Raw genomic sequence first — 20,246 nt, 5'->3', positions numbered from 1 at the left:
GGTCCCATGGTCGTAGAAACCCAAACCCTGTTGGCAACACCAGCAGCACAGCCAGTCGTTAATTTGGAAAGTCTATCTCCTCCTCCTCTCATCCATCCCYCTCACTGGCAGGATTGAGGAGAAGATGACCTGGGCTCCCAGACCCTTGACCACCATCCCCACAGCTCTGAAATCCTGCTTGATGGTCTCCAGTTTGCCCTTGGTGTCATTGGCGCCCACATGGAAGAGCAGCAGTGGGTAATAGTCCAAAGAATGGACGAGCCTAGGCAGTCTTTGCATGACATCTCTCACACGAGCCCCTGGCAGGCCACAAACCTCTCTAGACATGAGGTCAGGTCGGCAGATAGRTGCCTCCGTCCCCTGTAGCAGGGAGTCCCCCAMAACAATCACCCGCCGCTTCTTCCGGGCGTTCCRGCAGGGCACAGGGTCTGGTAGTCTGATTGGTAGTCTGATATTTTTTTTCATTTATTTTTGACCAGTAGATCTCACAAGAGATCTAAAATAATTGAGGCCAGTTATTACACTCTCACTCTTGAGGAAATGCAGCATGGCTAATTCTGTACCAGAAAGCTCAGGTTGACTGAGAGCCTTTTCTCCCATTCTTTGGGCTGGTGGGAGATGGAAATGGGATGAAATAACACTGGCATCTCTCCCTAGAGAGAGGATTCCTTGCTGAGGGAGGCCGCTGATGTGGAGGACAATGAAGGATAGTGCTGAAGGGACATGGTAGTATGGTGAAATTTATTCCTGAAATCTCTTCAGGAGGGCATCCTAGCAGAGACTTAAAGATGGAAATACTGGATTTCTTAAAATGGTTGAATTTGAGTCTGGGCTTGTGATTACGCTTTTGAGTTAGAACATATGAGGTGGTAGTTGCACAGAAGCACACTGGAGCTTGGGTAGATTGGAAGTGAAAAAGACTTTGTAGGACCCAGAACCATTTGTGAGATCTCAGCTGTTGCTGTAGAAAAGTTTAAGACTGTAATCACCCTGAAGTATTAAGGTGCTTTTTCATTTGGATAGGCCGTAGGGCTGTCTGGGAGCAGCATTGTCTGCAGTAGTTTTAGTTACACACATCTATGCCTGGCAGTATGTAAACAAAGCTTTTAAATCACTGAAATTGCAGTGTGAATACACTCCCACTGTGCAGCAGATCTTGAATGGGGGTATGAGTACACTGGCATTTCCTGACTTCCCCAGAGCACAGAGCCTGGCTTTGTGCACTGTTAGAAAGACAACATTGTGCACTACTGATTTGATAGTATTCCTGCCTGCCTGCCTGCCCCGGCATGACTGTCACAAATCTGATTCTCTTTGTGCTTTCAGGTTTAGAAGCATTCAAAAAGGTAGGTCCCTCTACAGACAAGTAGTTTTGGCAGGTTAAATGTTTATATAGCCTTCATGTTAAGGCTATTATAGAGTCTCTTTGTATTCTAGAGTTTGTCATTTACAATGGAACTGGACAGTGTTTGGTTAATCCTATAAGAGAAGTTGTTCAGCAGTGTCTCAGTATTTACTAACAAAGGAAATTGGAACCTTCTGTTGGTGAGTAATGGATTTCTTTATCATGAAGTAGCAGTTCTGTTTTTATTGGGATATGTACACAAAACGTACAGCCGTATCTCATCAGAGAGACCTCTTGAGAGGGTCAGCAAGTCTGGAGTGCAGCTGATCTCTGTTTTAGCAACAACAGCTATTTAACACCTGTTCAAAATGCACGCTTGGTCCCATGTGGGCACAGTGAAGGTTGTCAGAAAGAGACAACAGAAAATTTCCTACCTCAGCTTAACAAAGCTATGTGTATGCTTAATGTTTTGTAAGGCTCTGTACAGTTACAGAAGGAGAACTATTTTGTAGCTCTGCAATCTCTTTGAAGGGGTTGAGCAGAAGTATTACAGACCAAACACCAGAGTGACTGAGCTGTAGGCTAATTAAAGTTTTAATGCTTCTTTGTATATATGAAGCTGTCCTCCTTTACAGCATTATCACAAAAATGATGTGCATTTGCTCATAGTCTTGCTGTGACCATGTGTAGTGTGTGCGGTTCGGATTGTGCTATTTCAAAAAGATACAGTAGAACTAGAAAGGGAACAGAGAAAGCTATGAGGCTGATATAAAATATGAATGTGGATAATTCAGCTGGGAAAAGAGGTAATGGAGAGAGAGAGAAGATATGATATAAAATGGCTTGGAGATGGTGACTAGGGAAGAATTACTAAGGAATTCTTATAACACAACTAAAAGTCACCTAACGAAATTACAAAGCACTTGATGTAAAGCAAGCAAGTACTTTTTTTTTTTAATACTGTGCATAGTTGTAGAATTCATTTTTGCAGATGCCAGAAAAAATCAAAGAATGTTTTCAAAAAATAAATGTTTAGACAGATTGGTGAAAGTCCAAAAAGACTAACAAACAAATTGTAATGGAGGCTATTGCAAAAAGTCCAGTGGATGCAATGGGAATTATTGTTCTTCACTAGTTTTGTTCTTGCAGTCTTTCTCTAAACGTTTGCTTCAGGACACTTTCAGGGATAGAGTACTGAGCTAAATGGATATTTATTTTTACCAGTAGAGGTGTTTTTATGTAATAAGCAAAGTTTGAAACTGATGAATGGTAATATAAATGTACACACACATTTAATTCAGCATTAATGCTACTAACTGAATTAGTTTATGTGAAAATTACTAATCTTGCAAACCAAATCACTGTGCAGGCTATTTTAATAAGGATCAAGATGATTCTTCCAGCAGTTGTGAAGCTGTTAATTGAGAAAGCTTGGCAAGTCATGCATGCATCAATATATGGAGATTCTAGGAGCGTAGAGGTTATGGATCAGTTGAACTACATTGACTTATATCACTGGAGTGTCTCTGAATATTTCAGTGTAAAATGGAATGAGAATTTGGAAATCTGTGTAATAAATTCCAGCCTAGAATTATACCACTGCTGCTTCTGCTCCAGTGTGGGGCATTATTTTTGAACCAGGTTAATTTCCCTGATAGCTGATGTACTTGTTTCTCCTTAAATAACACACCACTAACTAGGGCAAATGTCCTCATTCTGGGGACAGTAGGGAGGAACAGCTCCTTTACTGCAACAGAACAATATTAATATTCTTGTTATACTAAGAGGTTCTTCAAGGCACAAAAAAATGGTGTTAGCCCTTGAACATAAATAAGGAGACATGCAGCTGCCATTGTCATTTGGCATCTGTTGTGCCAATATAGAGTGGGCACCCAATTAATTCCCCTCTCTGAACTCTCCATTAGCCTTGGGTACTGTCACTGTTGTTTGAGTCTGACTTTTGGCAGGCAGTGACCAGGTGGAAGATACTGTCTTGGGCCTAAAGCAGATTGATTTAGATTTGCTTTTCTTTCAAGAAGAAGGTGAGGTATTTGAGGTATTTATTTTAAAGATTAATATAGGGTTGAGATTTAAACAAAGTTAACTTTTATTACTTTTCTAGCAGTGTTTCAGTGCATCTCTGCATTTTCCTGTTCTGTTCTGTTCCTTAAACAAAAGTCTTGGAAAAAAAAAAATCCTTGTCTGGCCAGAATATTCTTGTGACATCTGCAAGTTCTTCTAATTCTATTTCACTGTATGCACATCTGAGTACTTGACTGACTATTGCTTGTTGAGGGTGATTTCAATATTCATGGTGTTTGGCCACTCGTGATTGTTCCTTCTTTCCTGCTCCTCTTGCAAACAAGGGGCCTGATTCAAAAGCCTGTTCTGTTGAAGGAGGAGGAATTTTTTTCATCAAGTTTGTTGAGTTTATGGCCAAGTCCCAAGCACCTGATTCTGGTCTAGTAGCACCTTAGGAGCTTAACTTTCTTTTATGCCAGTCTAATGCAGGAGTCCACAGGAAGAGAAAAAGGAGCTTGGAGCACACATCTTCGCACTGCAGAGTGGCTGTGGCTGTTACAATGTGGAGGAAGAGCAGTATGGGGATTATAATTATACCTGACAAAGGTTGTGAGAATACATATGGGACACAGTGTCCTCTTAAGTTCTTAGTTTAAAACCCATGCCCCTATGATATACTGAGACCAAACTTAGTCCTGTCTGAGCTTCTGAGTGAATGACTTCATTTGAAACAGCCTGTGTGATGAAGTGTCTTTGATAGAAGCACATCAGTGTTTGCAGAGTTTAATAATAAGCTTTCTAAGATGATGCTTTTACCCTTGTGTGATATCCTTGCTCCTCCTGAACTTTTGCTGTGGAAGCTCGTAACACATCAGCTGCTCGACATTTGTGGGGAAGCAAGCACACACCTGGTCTCACTAATGACTGCTCAGTGCCACTTAAATGCTGAGCAGAGGTGAGGGCTGTATTTACAAAGTGAAAACTGCTCCAGTTCAAAACACAGCGTGCTGTCTCAATGAAGTCTTAGTCAGAGAGACTCTTAATTACTGAAGGGCAGATCCAGAAAGCAATTTTAAGCATATTTTTTGTCCAAAATACTTTGCTTACTCACCACTGACACTTGAAGCACCAAAATTCACTAGGTATCCCCATGTTTGCTCTTCAAGATCTTTAAGTATCTTTAGCTCTGCTTCTGCTTCTGCCAGGACTTCTGGGCAGAGTGTCTTGATACCCACCTCCCATCCAACCTCTTTGGGCAGAAGAGATTAGAAGTGGGCAGCATTGAACCTGAATCTCCTCACAGGCTCCTCAGTAATACCTAATAGCTGGATTAGGATCAAAGTCTTCTCCTGTCTGTTGGGTAATGACCATGTTGCTGGTGTGCTCTCAAGGAAAAGGGAGGCTAAGCCTCTGCAGGAATGGCCTCTGATTGTTGATTTGAGCCATCATGTATAAAGCTAAGCTGAGTTGAGCCATCATCCAGCTAAAGCAAACTGTACGGACAACAACAGTGTGGAATTCATGAGGCCAAAAAAAGCTGTGTAACATGATTTTTTTTTTTTTTTTTTTTAATTTTTAATTTGTTGGCTTGCACACTTCACTGGAAGGAGAGGAGCTCTGGGTTCTGGCCTGTGATTCTAGGGTCATTTCTGACTACTTTGCTTGTTTGTTTTATTTGTCTAATGAGGTGTTAGAATTTGAGACACCTGAAGTTTATTTCTACAAGGTAGTGTGGCATAGAGTAGAGCAATATTGTAACTGAAGATTTTAAATAGTTCCAAAATTTGGCCTGACAAGCTAACTCAAAATGAGATAGTAGAGCTTCCTTTTTCAACTGGTGATTTTTATTTTAATTCAGGCAAATTGTTAAAATATATATATATATATGTAGAAGGAACATTTTGCACAGTCAAACCCATTTGGATTGAAAATTGCTGAAGAAACCCTTGGATGAATTTACAGAAACCTTAATCTGGTCCTAGCTATAACAGCTAATTAATCTTGGAATAAATATAGCATGAATACTCGGTAGTACAGACAAGGCACGGTTATTAATTATTAATAGTTAAGGCTGTAAGGCTGAAAGATAAGTACTCAGGGGAAAATCTTTCTTAAAACTCAAATTGAAATACACAAACAAATATAGGAATGGCTATTTTCAGAAGTACTAGCAACTACTAGGTGTTTATCTTCCACTGACACTCAATATTAGGCACCTAATTGCCCTGTCTTTGAAAATCTCCACGAATTATAAAGTAACTGCTCAATTTGCTAGAAGATTCAGCTGAATTGCCTACGTGTTCGTAATCTTCCACCATCAGAAGGTCACCACAGAAATGTGAGCTTCTAAAAACTGCCTATTGGTTCCCTGAGCTGGCAGGGAAAATCTAGACTGTTAAATTGTTCTGTTTCTTTTCAGTCCATTTTTAACCCATGAAAGTCGGGTCCTAGTGAAACAAGCGTTTGCTTCCAGATACATTAGCTAAATCTGTATTCCTGGGGTTTAATGTGCTGTATGAGGAATGTGATCCACATTAGCATAGCCTGTTTTATAGGATGCTCAGGGATACTTTTCACTACTTGCTTCATTCACTTCTAAACTGCCTTAATTGAATAAAAAGGATAATTGGATTAGTTATCTGTCCAGTTTGCCCTTTTTCATTATTCATGTGGTGATTTATAAAGGTTTCATATTTGAAAATTTGCTTTTTTGCCTCTCACTTTTTGTTGGAATAGGTGATTTACTTTTTCAAATGACCATAAAACCTGACCTTGTCTGGGCTGATGTTTCAGTCTGGCCTTCAAAAAAGAGGAAGAAAATATCAAAATGTGTTGTTCTCCTGCTAGATGAAAATAGCGGGAAAACACCTCAACTCTCAGTTCCATGGGAACAGTACAGCATTGCTAATTGTCCAAGTTGCTCTTTGCTGCCTGGCTGCTCATCTAGGACTATCTAGATCCTGGTGGAGAAAGGGTGGGATGGGAATATGATAGGAAGAAAAGCTTGCGTATCTGTGTGCCTTGTCTGGGTTCCTATCTGTTAATTCATCCTGGATTATATAGCTATAAAGTACTGCAAGCACTAGCAACTTTCTTTAATTACCTTACCATTTTATGAACACTCCCCTCCACTCCTTCGCTCTTCTTCAGAGCAAAATAAAGAAATATTGTATCTCTGTGGTCTGAAAAAGAGTCAGACGAGCTAGATGTTTCTGATAAGCTGGTGAGTCAGACATTGTTTTTTCAGTTGCTTCTTTTTTTCCCAAAGCATCCTGTTCTTTGGTATGAGATATACTGTGGAGAGAGAGAAGAAGAAGAAATGGTGTTTTCTTTGTTTGGTCCGAGAGGGGTGATTTTTTTTGTGTGTGTGTGTGTTGTTTTTTTGTCTGTTGAGTACCAGGGTTCCAAATCAGTTTCACTGTGATAAGCAAGCTTCAAACAGAAACACGTAGCAGTGCTTATCTCCAATTAATCTCATTAAACATACACAAGAGTTTCTGAGCAGCCATGACACAAGCTGCAGATATTTGGAAATGTTCTTTCCAAGGTATTTGTTCTGCAAGAAATTCCATTCAAGAGAAAGAATTTACAGTTAGAGCTGAATTTGACTGAGTTCTTGAGACACCATGATTTAAAAAATAGTAATTTTCTGTTGCCTATTAACAGTTTCTGGGAAGTATTTTCCTCTTGCACTTCTGCATAGTAAAATTACTATATGTTATGAGGCAAGATTGTAGCCGTTGTGAGATATTTTAAGTATTAAATGTGGTTGTAAAAATGCTAAGGTTTCTTTTTGTTGTAGACTGGAGGATTCATTCAACTGGAGTTGAATGAAAAGGGTTAAAAAYGAACCCTTTGGTGCAAGGCCTTTCAATGTTGATTATGCTTATTAAAGCTGAACAGTGTGCTTTTTTACTAGCTGCTTCTGCAGCACAAATCTCATTTTAGTGTAGAGATCTTTTGCTTATAGGAAAAATCCTAGTACAAATGCTGCTGGCTGTGGTCAGAAGTGGCACTTGAATATCAGCATGTTCTTCTGTCAATCAAAATATCCTTCTGAACAATTCAGCTTATTAATAATGTTCACAGGAGGTGTGCTAGGGCTCTTCACTGAAATACAAACCTTAGTTTTTCTTCATAGAAGCATCTGAGTTTATCTGCCAGGAGAAATAAAACATGAAAAATTTCCTTCCATTGCAATTCCTTTCCTGCAAAGTTGTAAACTGACTGGTAGCATTACATACCTCTCTGTTGTACATTATGGAAAAGTGCACTCTTCCCTTTCAGATTTCCAGTTCTTAAAAAGATTCTGAGGGTACTGGTTGAGAGTATAGTAATTTTACATGACTTAGTTATAAAGACTGTACAAGGCAACATTAATGAGCAGAGGGTGTAAAAGTTTCTGAATATTCTGTCTACTTAGTCCAATATGATGATTCTTCTGGAAAAAATGATTGAAAGTTTAAGACTGAAGTGTCTGCTGCAGACTGGTCAGTGGAGTCTGTGTGCTTTAATATTTGTCTTACTCTGTTGTTTTGACAACCTCTAATAAACAGTGGTTACATCAATTATGTTTGTCCAGTGCAATTACAGTGATACAGTATTACAGCAGGGGGATGCTTTTTTCAATTTGTGTGTAACCCACTGAAACCAAAATGTTTCTTTTTATTTTTGGTTTCATGTACATCTTCAGTGATGTTGCCTGCTGTGTATTAACCTCTGATCTCTGTTCTTTTCTAGCACTGGCTTGAGCCCAACAAGTCCATCTTCAAGCAAATGAAATGTAAGTATTGATAGCTCATGTCTTTAATCTGGTACCTGGTTTTGAAATGGCTAAAGGTTTTACTCTGCTTCTCTGCACTTGTTCAGAATGTGCTTCATTTGTTTCCTGCTGCAAAGAGGCCTTTCACATCCTTTCGGGAGCCCTGCAAAATCCACGCTACCTTCATTTCACTGTCGTTACACAGCTCTGCACATCAAGAGCTTTCCTTTGGGGCTCAAAGCTAGAGCCAGAGGCCAGCTGATGTGTGGAGTGACATGTCTGATAAGAAGACCTGTGTGCTCTGGCTCAGTTTTGTAGTCACATGTAATCAGCCATGGGTAGATTGCAATAAAATATGAAGTGTGGCAATCTACTTCTGGGGGCTTTTGTTTTGTTTTGTTTCCCCCTCCTCACTCCCGACAACCTCCTGGCAATGCAGAGCATTAGTTTTAGATCATAGTTACAGTTGAGTAATCTCAAAGGTACATAGTAGTTGTTTAGATGCTGAGTTCCGGCCACAGACAAGCAGAAAATTACAGCCATTATTAAAAAAATATATATATCTTTTTAATTGTGTTTTTGAAATGTTATGTTATGTCTGGCTCGTCCTTTCCATTAAGTGGGCCAACTGTGGGGCCAGCTGTGAAGACTGGTTCAGTAAACAAAACTACCTTGATGCTCAGAAATTTACATCCAGCAGCTGAAGAGAGCGTTCATTTGGCAGTCCCTGAAGACTTGAATTAGGTCATTGAGAGTAGCTTCTTGTTTTATTAAAAGCTGTTGTCAACCTGCTTAGTTTGTGACATGAAGGAGGTTTTAACCCACATGCCTCTTTATATGCAGTTGTTTTGGTTTTTAAAGCATGAGTATAAGCTGCCTATTGTGTGGTAGATAATATATATATTTTTTAAAAAGTGATAAGGCTGAAGAAATTAGCTAATGAGCAAAACCAATCCTGGGTATTGGCTGGACTACATGGAATGCTTCAAGAAATTCTTCCACTAATACTGCAATACTACATGTTGCAGGATGTGTTTACATGTACACATATGTGTACACACATATGTTTAGCATGTTAGATAAGAACTGTTACATTTAGGGTCTAGCTAGCTGGAGTATCCTCCAGTAAAAATAAGCAAGATCAAGAATATCAAACTAAAACTAAGTAGCTCATCTGCAGTGCTAATGAAGGAAGAAATGGGGGACTAATAATTACAAATTACATTACGTCAAAAGTAGAACAGTGTTTCCTCAAAGTATCCTCTAATCTGCATTTATAGCATTGCTTTCCCCCAGTGAAGCATAAGAGCTCATGCTTCTTGTTGCACTTTGCATAGCAACATATTCAGGAACTTTGCCAGTAGATGCTCTGAGAGAGTTTTGATTTATTCAGAACAGCTCTATCTGCATATAATGTTGCCTAGATGTGATCAATGGTAGGTACTCCCTAAATTACATGGATGTTGTGATGCGATGGGCTCATTAGAGGACTTGTGTGGCTTTTGTGGTAGAATCCCAATGGGAACTCTGAGCACTGACAAATAGATTCATAGAAAAAAGCAAAATAAATTGCAGCTAGTATGAGCTTGTTTATCACTGTGAAAAGTGAAGGTCCCTCCCCCCCCCCCAATAAAATTAGAGGCCAACGAAGGAGTTTTGTTAGCGTCCTTAGATATAGGACACAGAAATAGAGTTAAATATGTGGTTTGTTTAGTTTTTTGTAAGCAAATTCAGTTTAATACCAGTGTAACTTGACTTTATTTTTTGTCACAGATGCAGGACTTAAGTCCTTAACCCTTTAAGGGGAACAAAACAAGGATACATTCAGCATCCATGTAGATTATGAATATATCTTTCCCACAGGTTTCAAGGACACTTTCTGTTGAAAGCATTTCATATCAGAAACCTCTTGATTTATTTTTCTAAAAAGTCCTGCACTCCTGTGCTACATTAATATAATAATTTCTAAGCGGTTTCTAAGTAATTTCTAAGTAATTTCTAAAGGCATGTAAGGTTAATTTGCATTTTGCCTACAAATATTCAGTTTACTATGAAAAGATTCAGACTCAGAAGCTGGTTTATAAACTACCAATATTCATGCAAAAAGCATCACAATCTCAGGTGACCCAGATGAGGACTGAAATTAGTAGTAGGTGGAAAGTGTGAAAACAAAAGCAGTGAAGTAGCTGGTAAATAGAATGTATATTACATGTATATGATTTCTGGGAGATATGGTGACAGAACGTTACTCACAGTGAGTGTATTAGGTGGAGGGTTTCTTTTCTTTCTTCACCTTTAAGGAAATCAGCAAGCAGTAAAATGATCTGTTTTGTCAGAATGGATGTTTATTTTCTCTGATGCAAGAGTAGGCTGTAGTTAATATTAATGATTTAAAATGTTCTAAATTCAATTGCCCAGTGGGGTTAAGATAGGATTATGATGCACTTGGATACCTGCAGCAAAAAGAGAAAAGTGCTGTGTGCTTGATCTCAGCTGCCATGTGTGGGGGATTTAATTTTCCCCCAGCCCAGTAAAAAGCTTTTCAGTGTGTTTATTCATAGAGCACAGTATTGCCAAGTATTCAGAGTGGAAGAGGAAGGCTGGCAGTAGTGGTGTACTGCAGATTTTAGGAGGTACTAGATCTCATGGCAGTCAGTATTACATGGATGATTCAGGCATAACTCAGTATACAGTCATGTTATACAGAGATCCCATTTCAGTAACTATATGTTTCTGCCAGTAAGATACTGCAAACCTCTACAGACTTCAGAGCTTCAAACATAGAATGTTCTGTCGTTTTAATTTCTTTGACAATGGCAAAGATTTCTTTAACTTCCTATTTAATAATACAGGGATATGAGAGAAGGAATCTTCCAGCATATTTTATGTTTTGTCATATCACATATGAAACCTAATTTGAGTTTGGGCTGGTGCAACATAAGAAGAATGAAGGCATAGCATTTTTTTTGTCTTAGCATTTACTTTTTGGTTTTCCACTTTCAGTGAAGTGTTATCTGTGTCATAACATGATGTGCAAATTCTAAGTCTGTGCCGCAGCAGTTTTTATTGCTAATAATTTATTGTTAATTTCCTGAGAAAGGAAACTCTCTGTTTTAGTCTCCAAGGAGTGTCCTGAACCTTTGCCAGTCTTGTTTGTCGTGTTGGTGGCCAGTGATTGCTACCTGTAAGCCTCATACTTCACTATGTTCATCAGCAGAGCCAACTTCCAATAATGTTTGTAAAAACTCTGTGAGGTTTCCTAAGGTAATTGCATGTCTGTGGTTCTAGGTAAAGACCTGTTAAACCTGTTTTTCCTGTTCTTTTGTGTATTTCTGTGTAAGCCACTGTTATTCTCCCCCAGATCTTAACAGACAAAGTTCCTCTGATTGTTGCCATCTTCTCACAATTTTTGACTTGTTTTCTGTCCAGGAATTTCTTGGTGTGGTTCTGACTGGTCACATCAGCAGTAATGTATAAGTAAAGGATAGAGTTTTCCAGTTTTTAAAATTCATTTTAGGGTTATTTTCTGTAATAAGTATGCAGTTATCCTGTCTTGTGGGAAATACCCAACTTACATGGGTGTTGTTCTAGGCGACCTTTAAAATTTCTAAGAAAAGAATATGATATAATGGTGAAAGTGGAAGAAGATAAGTTCTGTTGCTCTGATGTGCACGAGGTCAAAATTTACATGCTTTTTTTCACTGTCTTGCTTCTCAGATGATCTGAGAGAGTAATGCAAAAAGAATACTCTCTTGTATCAGGCCATTGGGATTTGCTAAGAGACTTTAATTTCCTTCATCTCTAATGCTGTTGTGAAATGTAAAAAGAGGTGGAATGAACCAGTTGTTCAAACTTCATAACAGGATATTAAATCTCAACAAACTTGCCATAGATATTGATGTTTCAGTACAGATTAAAAAAAAAAAAAAAGGTTTGACCAAGTACGACATTTGTAAGTCCCTACACAATGAAAACAAGTAGTTTTGTATGATTCTGTGGGCACTAAGCTGAATATCCTATATTCTTCTTCTATAAAGACTTAATAAAACGCTAAAACACTTGGAATCATTATGATAGCTAGTTGAGGAAAATCTGCCCTGCCCTGTGTTGTACCAAAACTCTTTGTGTGCAGTGGGGAAGACACCACAATTTGAGGATTATGATAGATCAGGTATCTCTTATGCAAAAATAAAAGCACTAGTTAGTATTCTGTCTGTCTTGAATGTGTTCAGCAGGTGGTATGGATAAACAGCTGACTTACTTGCTAAGGGAAAAGGTATATGGAAACAGTAGCACATGTTGTAGGGGTCCCTAGAGATCCTTCTGCAGCTTCAGTGAATTTAAAGACTGTTTGGATGCAATTTTTTTTTTTTTTTAATGCATGCTAACTTTCAGTAGGATAATGTAGTTCAGAGAATATGTGATATCAAAGGAAGATGCAGGAAGTTTTCTGCCATAGTGCATTCTCAGGACTATGAAGATGAGTTAGATACCTACTTTTAGCCTTCAGTATCCATCTGTAAAAAAACAATATTGTCAATACAGGTCCTTAGAGGACCTAGTGTTTGTGCTGGCTAAAAAGCAGATTGTTAAAAACAACCAACCAACTTTCTTGAAAGTGGCAGATGAGAATCTTCCATCCTTCTCCCTCTTTGGTTCATATTTCTAGAACTTCAGTGAAGTTTTTTCACTATTTTTAACACTTTTTCTCTTATGTAAATAGCGCTTCTCTACTGTTTCAAGTTGTCCTTCTATGAACAAAATGATTGTTTGAATGTGTAGTTTTTCTTAGGCTTCTCATTCCCTGTAAGCCTTCAAATGCATAGTAGACTTGAAGAATTCAGGGTACCTGGCTTAAAAACAAGAGCATGTGAGACTCATTCCTGTACACATTAGTATCWGTGCCAAGGGGTACAACTCCCATAGCCCTCCTTGTTCCAGACAGCATGTTAGAGGTTTAGTTCAGCTAAGAACTCCTGACTATTTAGTATACATAGGACAGCTTGTCTTAGCTAAAGGCAACTGAAATAAATCTTTAAGAAATACAACCAGTTGCCTGGAAACCTTCTAGGGTGTGTGTATAGTTGTTTCATGAGGGACTAGATGACGGTTTACTGCAGTCAATGGTTTCAGCATGTGATATCATTCAAGTAGGTTTTCTTTTTTTGTCTTCATCTCTTATGTGCTGTTAGCACATAAACTGGCAAATTAATAGCCCTATTGTAATAGAGTTGCAGCCGGCACAATTCTCTGCATTAAAATCTTTTGAAATGATGATAATTGTGAATCTTTTTTAGTAAGATGGCAAGCCTGTGATGGTAGGAAATTATGACAAAGCCTTGGGCACTTCACTGTACCAGCTTCTCCTTATCTGACAGATGAAGGAGCACTCTGAAAGAAAAGGCTTATAGCTATTTTAAACTATTCATTGTATTCAAACGAGTTTTGGGCTGAAGGAAGGTTCTTTTGAAAATCATGCTCTGCTTTGGGGAGGTTTGTTGTTGTTTGTGTTTACACTTTAATGTGGGAGTAAATGGTAGAAAGCAATTCTGATTTCAAGGAATTGGGGGATTGTCTAGTTTCACAGTCTCATCTCCTGGGCTCTTGCAATTCATTGCCCATCTTGCTTTCCATCACAAGAATATGGTGACTGAAAGAATATGAGGTTCTCTTGTGTGTTTTTCCAGTGCTCTAAAACCCATGAGACAAAGGCCTTAAATGTTTACACATAGTCAAGTGGATTTTGGGGGGAACATGAGGTTTATGCTGATTTTAAAGTTAAAATGGAGAGGAAAGTGGATAGTTGTATGGGTTTCCTCCCTCCCTCCCTCCCTTTTCAAATGCTCATTATTTATGTCTTTTTTTTCTAGTGGGGAAAAAGGAACAGAGAAGACAATCCTCTATTTCTTTTTGTAATGAAAGGGTACCTTGTTATCATATACCTGGAGATGAATTGGATAGATGAGATCATGTTCTTTTTAATGTTTCAAATTACAGGTTAGAATTGTGACAACCTTGCAGGTGTTGCTAGGAAAGGACATGTATTGAGCATGCTGCTGCAGCCTTATTTTGTATTCCTTGCTGCACTTCTGAGGACTTATACTGCTACAGAAGCTGGAGTCTAGGGAAAGGTTTGCAAAGTAGCTTCAAACTGCCTTACTGAACCATCTGGATTCTGCGTATTCTGCATGTTGGTATACTTCTCCCATCACGTACTGTCCTTCTACTTGAACTTATGTCAACCTTTTCTGTTAACAAGGGCTATTCTTTAGTGCAGTGCATGTCATCCTTTCCTACGCATACACATCCTCGCTGTGATACTCTATGTATGGGACAACTGTTGTTCTCTTATGGTTACCACATACTGCCAGAGTTGGCTTTTCTACTGTAACTTTTACACCCTTTTTTTTTTTTCTTTCTTTCTTTGAGGTATGGAAATATTATGGACCAGAACCAAAGTGTCAATCATTTCACTGACATCAAAAGATCAGTGCATTTTTAAGGTCTTGCAGTAGGCATGTACTAGCTAGAGTCCTGCAGAGCCATGTACTAGCTATTCTTATTACTGTGTTTTTATTTCAAGTGCAAACTATTTCTAAATCTGCCAGGAGCTTTAAAAGGACATTTATTTATTTATTTATTTATTTACTCTYTCTGTCTCTGAGAAAGAGCTCCAGTTCCTTAAATACAAGTTGGCTCCTCTATCAAATTTGGTTAGCAGAGCCGTATTCTGAAAGTGAAGTTTTTCTCCCTTGCTTAGTTTTTAGAAGGCTGTTAAGAAGAGACAGAGCCATTTAAAATGACTTATATTATCTTCTGCTTTGCCCAGGCGGCGTGACTTCTCAGCGCATCTCTCAATGGTTATTTTACTTGGTTGTTTTCTGGTACATTGGATTCAGTTTACCTTCTAGTTTGCCCTAATGGAGCACCTGGAGGACATAACAATTTGCTGTGTTTTGCAACCTATTTCCAGTCACTTTAAGAAAATGTTGTGATCTCATCTAAGAGTCCAAAGCCCACAGAAAGTAGTCTCATTTCCTCTTACCTTCTGAACAAGTGGCCTTGTTCAGATTTGATTTGCCTGAATGTTCAAACCATGACTAGACAACATTTAATTCTTTTTCTTTCTCCATTCCATGTTGTTTGTTTCTTTATTATTATTCCTTTCTTATTCCTATAATTTTTCTGTATTTGTATTTTTCATGTCTCCATCCCCTTCTCTTCTGACATTTCTCCCTGTGTCCGAAATGAGTAGTTATGTAAATGAGGAAAAAATGAGAAATCAATAGTTCTTTATTGAGGCTGACCATATTAAAATTAAGTGCAGCATGAAGTCTTGGGAGGGGAAAATATTTCTTCATCTTGAAAAGCAGTCAAATGCTCCAAAAGATAACAACCATAACAAAAAATGTAATGCATTTTTATTTTCTGTTGCTTTTGTACATAACATGGAATTATGTGATATCCAAAGATGCGTTTGAGGAAAACTGCAGCATACAGGTAAATGCTGCAGTCAAAGTAGCTTCAAGAATTTCACTATTWTAGAACTAATTTCTGTATGCAATTTATACAAACCAATGAGCTAATAAGCTTGAGAAGATGCTGTAGTAAAATGTTCCAGTAGCTTAATAATTACTGTTATGGATTACATTCACTTAAATGTAATTCTCTGTTCCAACTGTTTCCTTCCTCCRTTGGTCTCTGTAATTTCCTTTTGCCCTTCTCTCCTGATTTTCCTTCTTCTTCTCCCTTAAAGGCACCATCTCTTTAAGATATAGGAAAGTTAGGCTGACTGTGTGCCAGCATTAAAACAAACAGACTTTTAAAGCTAAGTAGAGTATTATAAAACTATACATTACTATGACTTAAATTTGCATGGATGCTTTCCTTTAAAACAAAAAAAAAGAATAAAATCTTGTTGAAACTAAGGGTCTGTAAGTGTCCTAAACTAGTGTAAATGTCTGCTGAAAGTTAGTTTCATAGGTTAAAATATTTCAGTAAAAAGATTATAATTCTGCATTCAGGTCTGTGAGATGCTACCCAAAATGAGTACAATGCTCACATGCTCTAATTTTGCTCAAAGTCTCCACTTTTCCTCTTTCTGTCCATCTGAGGATGGACACGCCAGCTATGGTGGTAAACTTTGGTACAAAGGCCCCTCACACTAGTTACTGTATGGAGGCCTTACTTGCTTTGCTAGCAGTTTTGCCTTTGCTCTTGCTCCATCCCTGCTCTCTCTTGTGTTGTTACCTGCAGGCCTGACAGTTACATTTCTAATTGGAACTTAAAACATGAAAAGTATCAGGCTACAGATAGCCCTGAAGGCTCTGCCTACTGGCACATCATGCCTGACATGACATTTTGAAGTCTTCTATGTGGTTTTCCTACTTCTTTTATCCTAACGTAATTATCACAAGATACCTCTTTGATTTGTGCTCATCCTTTCTGTAATCACTGAAAGATCACTGACCTAAGATCAGGTAGTGTTTTGAATGCTATCAAAGATACAGCAGTGGGGTAACTGAATATTGTCAGTTGTATCATATCATGTTCTAACCATTTGCTTTCATCTCATTTCAGCTCATTAAAGCTGTGAGCATTAATGTAGGATTGAGAGAGACTGGTTGCAGGAATGAAATAATTCTGTTATTGTGTGTTGTTGTTGTTGTTGTTTTTTAGAAAGTGAAATTATTTTACTTATTTAAGGCCCAGTATTGCTACCTTCATTTGGGAATAGATAACATAGTCTAACTAAATATTGGAAACAGAAACAGTTCTGTTGTGCTCTGGTTGCATTAGCCAAATTTAATGAATGGTTTGTTTCATTTTGTAGTCTAGGCATTATTGTCACCAGGAATAACAATTATATGTAACATTTTTGCCCTTCACAATGACAATATGCAACTGCTTCCAGTTTATCAATTAGAGCAAAACAAAACAAGCCCCAAAACCAAACACCAAACCAGCAACCCAAATGTGTTTTGTACGGCTTGGAACAAGCAATAAAACCTGTGAGGTGCAAAGCTGTGTATAAATTGATTTGCATAGTTTGTCTGTATTTTGCATATGCTCTGGTTCCTTTGTCATCTGTTTTGTTTCTTTTTATATGTATATATAATATATCTTGTTTTTGTCCAATTCACTGCCCGATGCTTAATCATCCCTCCGCCTGCTTTGTAACACTTTCAGAGGCCGCTCTTTCAGAGTGACTGAGGCAATGTTGTTCGCTGTTGTTCTTATGTTTTTTCTTTAAAATGTTTCAGCTCATCCACCATACACCATGTGCTTTAGAGTGAAATTCTACCCACATGAACCTTTGAAGATTAAAGAAGAGCTCACCAGGTATTTTTTTATTTTCTGTGCATTTAATGTACACTGTTAACAAGTCCAAAATAAGATAGCTAGTTGTGTAGGGTAGGGTTTCCATTGTTCATTATAAATGTACTATTTACAGCTTTTATGCTTAATTTGATACCTATGGCATTCTAAATACAGTTTAAGGAGACTTTTCTATAATGTACAAAGAAGTAGTGTTGCTGCTGGAGCACTCTTGGAAAGAGATGCAGTGGTCAAAAGGTTGGGCAAGAATTATCCTGACTCTTTCATTGACAAGCATTTTGGTCTTCCTCTTATGTCTTAGATTTTCTCTTTTTGTAAAATAAAACTGTGAAGTTTAATTCAGTAATGGCCTAACTATATAAATAGGAACATGAATAACCTCACTGAGTTTGCTCTTGTGCATGTGTCTTTAGGACCGGGATAAGCACTGGTAGACTTCCTTTAGAAAACTGATGTAGAGGTGCAATGTAATTATAGTGCAAAGGTATAGCTACCATAGAGGTTAAGGAATATTGCTGCTTACTTGATAATCTTCCAGCAAATGCACTTAAAACACACCTGTGCAACAGATCAGTCATACTTAATAGATGGGAGTTTTGTCCTCTAGTAGCCATTGTGAATGCTCTGTTGCTCTGGGAATTTTTAAGAAATGTACTGGGGAAAAAATGTTGAAAGGTAACAGCTCTTTTGACCTCTGCAGCAGCCGTGCTGTGCAGGACTGCGTGTATGCCTTTCCACGTTGTTTGTCAGCAGATCATGTTTGCTGACTAATAATTGCACATTGCAGAAGCACTGAGCACTTGAGCACTTTTGTCTACGCTTTCCCCATGCTCTGCAAATTCTTATGCTCACAAGTCACTTTGTGAATGGGAGAGGTCCCATTATCACTGGTCTCATACTGAAAGTTTCAGGAACAGCTTGCATTCTGCTAAAGGGTAAGTTTATAGCTTGTATAGAGCAGCTGGAACATGCTGTTTGTGTTATGGATGTTTATCTTGGGTAAAATATTAAAACTGTTTAGCTGAGTGAACAGGTTGTGAACCAGGAAGTCAAGGGATTTTCATATTTATTAGTAATTGTCCTTGGATGAACATTTTACTTTCTCTGAGCTTGATATAGACCTTCCCTATTCAAGTGTTGTTGTTGTTTTTTTTTTTTAAAGTACTTAGTAAGCCTCCCAGAAAAAGTTTTGTCCAAATGCAAAGCACCCAGAATCAACTCACTGAAGTGTATTGTGCTGTCAGTATGTTTTAAGCTTTTGTGGAACATTTCAAATTAGTTTTAAAGTCAAGCCTCTGTTTGAAAAATGTTTTGTGTTCTTTTACTTCAAGTAGTACTATTAAGGTAATGGAAGACCATAAAAAGGAGAAATAATCCCTTTTCATTTGTTCAACCTGTGCACATGACAGCATTTTGTATGTGATCAGCTTTACCATTTTCCCCTGTGTTGCTGTTTGGGAAGCTTTGCTTGGTATCTGCACAGGTCTCCTATACTATAACGAAACACAGGAAATGCTCCTGAAATGAGCAAGTGAAATGCAAAGTCGTATAACTTGGCTCTGAGGATTTGCTTCACCATATGTAGAAGAGGGTCAGACTCAAGATGACACTCTACATTGGCTTAAATTATATTTTTTTTCTTGAATTGCAATGGTTGTTGAAATTAAAGAAGAAAAAGTTTCATTAGTATTTGACCAAAGGCAGTCCTGAAACCTTGACATCTGGTAGTTGGGGTCTTTTTTTGTTTTTTGAATTCTGCTCTATTAACTGGACAGTCACATTTGTTGCAGTATGTACTTAAGATCGAAAAGAATAATGTTAAGTCACCGTTTGACTAAAAGCCATCTGTATTTAACATCTGTATGTGCAGTCAGCTGAGTCACAGTAATAGTACTCTGCATTTCTGGTAGTAACTGTGCCTAAACATGTTACAGTGTTGCTCTTACTGGGTAGATATCTAGTGTGTGTCTGTAGTCCCCATTTAGATAAAAAAATTAAGATATAGTGAGACTGTCACATTGTCCTACTACTGTTTGGTTCAGAATATTAATTAACCCTGTCTGAAATCCCCCCATGTGGATTATTGTTGATGCAGTATTTGTAAAAGCTTCATAGGAATAAATCTTCAACAAAGTACCTTAGAGACTTCAGAGATGCACAGATGCTAAGAGAAGCTGTCTTACTTTCTCTTCCATGGCAATATCTGATGGAAAAAAATCACACATTCAATTTTTGAAGCTGTGTGTTGTGGGAGGAGGTAAATTGTTTGATTTCTTGGAAAATAGTGTAAAATGGAGAGGAGTAGTACTCTGGATTTAGACATCATTTTCAGGAGGAGAATTGAGCATTTGTCACCTCAAATTACTGCTGCTTCATTTCTGTCCTACCTGCGGTAGAATGGACTGTAATTCTTGAGCTAGTCTGCTGTTTTATGGTTGGAATTGTTTGGGGGAAATTAAGATAGAAAACGACCTAGTTGAAGCCATCCTTGCCTACTGTGTTATAGGAAAAAAAGTCATAATCTGAAAATTTGTGCGCACCACATGTTCAGAGGCTCTGTATCAGGAGTCCCTTGGGCAAATGATTGAGCCACTCACTTTCCTGTCATTGCGTTTAGTTCCACTGTTAGGAAGTGTGTGAATATTGTCGGTTGTATCATATCATGTTCTAACCATTTGCTTTCATCTTCTCTCTTTTTAATTAATACTAGTTTCTTTAGCTGTTTTTGAAATAAAATCARTGCCTGCCTCTGGATGTTGGTGATTTTGAGATATTTCC

General features: G+C 38.1%; 1 long non-coding RNA gene across 1 annotated transcript in view; it reads left to right on the top strand.

The window, feature by feature from the left end:
- The window catches only part of LOC112976827, a 24,947-nt gene extending 7,473 nt beyond the window's left edge, over positions 1–17,474 (top strand). Inside the window, exons 2-3 of the long non-coding RNA XR_003257165.1 lie at positions 8,108–8,150; positions 17,393–17,474. This is a non-coding gene — a long non-coding RNA (uncharacterized LOC112976827). The remainder of the gene's footprint in view (positions 1–8,107; positions 8,151–17,392) is intronic.
- The last annotated feature ends 2,772 nt before the right edge of the window (positions 17,475–20,246 follow it).

The sequence above is a fragment of the Apteryx rowi genome, unplaced genomic scaffold (genome assembly GCF_003343035.1).
Source record: "Apteryx rowi isolate R43461 unplaced genomic scaffold, aptRow1 scaffold_77, whole genome shotgun sequence".
Lineage (NCBI taxonomy): Eukaryota > Metazoa > Chordata > Aves > Apterygiformes > Apterygidae > Apteryx > Apteryx rowi.
The sequence above is the reverse complement of the archived record's forward strand: the minus strand, read 5'-3'. Positions and strand labels throughout refer to the sequence as shown.